The sequence below is a fragment of the Aplysia californica genome, unplaced genomic scaffold, assembly GCF_000002075.1.
Source record: "Aplysia californica isolate F4 #8 unplaced genomic scaffold, AplCal3.0 scaffold00914, whole genome shotgun sequence".
NCBI lineage: Eukaryota > Metazoa > Mollusca > Gastropoda > Aplysiida > Aplysiidae > Aplysia > Aplysia californica.
In genome coordinates, this window is record NW_004798184.1 from 182,187 (window position 1) to 183,878 (window position 1,692).

General features: G+C 45.4%; 1 protein-coding gene across 2 annotated transcripts in view; it reads right to left on the reverse strand.

Annotated features, from left to right (window-relative positions):
* Positions 1–1,692, reverse strand: part of LOC101850290 (ubiquitin carboxyl-terminal hydrolase MINDY-1) — a 45,226-nt gene that overhangs the window by 19,449 nt on the left and 24,085 nt on the right. The gene's annotated exons all lie outside the window — the stretch shown is intronic.

Genomic DNA, 1,692 nt, shown 5'->3' on the forward strand with positions numbered 1-1,692 from the left:
TATCATTTTGGCACAATTCGATAAAATCCTCCAATACCAAACAAGGCTTGTTTTTTTAAAAAAAGAATTTGATCAAACTGTGCTAAAAACAGTAGCTTTCGCCCCTCCGTATAGGCCTCTATAGGAAATCCTGACCGGGCACGACCGCATCAAAATGAATTAAACGTGTGTCCGACGGCCAAAGTGCCGGCCAATGTGCACTGAGCATAAAAGACGTCAGCTCTGAGTAGGACGGTGCGAGCAAAGCTCCCCCTGTTTGCCCGTCGATGGCCGGGGAAATCCCCCCACGCTGTTTACCTCCCCCTTGTCGTGTTGATCCAGGCATTACCTTCCCCTTTGGGACGAAAACGAGGCCCGTTCCCGAGCCAGGAATGTCCATCATCACACCCACAAATGCGAGCCTCCTCCTCTCCATCGCCCAACTCGCTTCTCGAAAGGGGGATAACTTTTTTTCCCATGGGATAAAACATGCCGGCCAGTTTGCTGAGGAGCCCCTACTTTTCTGGGTTCGGTGTTGAAGAAATCTAATTTGAGAATTATAAGCTCCCTTCAACACAATCTTTGGAGGTGTTCCGAACAGTTGTTTTTTTACCTTTCGCATTCAAGTTTCGAGTTTGGATAAAAAGAAGAACACATGAAAAACAAAAAGACAAAAGCACTTGGAAATAAAGACAGAAGCATATGGGAGAAAATAAAGCTTCAAATTATTATGACCTACCATTGGCGCCCTTCAAAAACCTTAGTTCTAAAATGTTCAATAGGCTTTGGATACACCAATAATTTAGTTTTTATCAAGCTGGACTGTGATGCAGATGACCATTTTAAAAATAGTTTTAGTAAGAGTTTTACGGCACTTGCAACACAATAAGGTCATATAAGTGCCGACGATTAGAGGTGTTACAAGACAGTAGCAAACACAAAAAAGGAGGGGAGATAAAGACCATAGATGTTTGATAGGAAAGAAGAAGCAAACCACACCAGAACGCCCGCTAACCACCCACTTTGAAAGTGTTTACGGCGCTAGGAACTTCATAAGGTCATCTGAGCGCGTGGGACACATTAAACATTTGCAGTTGGTTGGCAATTTTGAATTTTGCAAGGGTGGCGGCGAAGCCTATTCTGATCGATTTTGGACCACCAAGGGATCTTTCACGAGCGCAACTTGCACACAAGACCTCTGAGATTTTTCACCTTTAACCGAGAAGGCTAGGGGCCAGATCTTATCTACCATATGATCGGGGGGTGCGGCTGAAAGACTGCAGTAAGAAATAACTAAGGGGTAGCAGCCGAAAGGCAGCAGAGAGAGTCAGGAGCCCAGAGGATGGGGCAAAGGAAGTGACGGGAGGGGGCAGAAAGTGGAGACGAAAGCAGATGACAGAAAATTGTTAGAGAGCAGGAATTAAAGGATGCCAAAGGAGAAAATCTTAGCGAAGCAAATCTTCCGTCGCTATCAGGGTTCGAAACGGGACCAAATGAATGAGAGGTGAACACCTTACCCTCTAGACAAGAGCCCCCTAAACATGTTTGCGACAACATCGAGCGTCTTCCTCTTTTCTTGTACGAATAACCATTATACAAATTTGGCAATGTGTTCACGTTAACTTTAGACAGACAGATCGACAGACAGACAGGCAGGCAGGCAGGCAGGCAGGCAGACAGAGGGGAAAAAGGGGGGGAAGAAGAAAAAGAGAC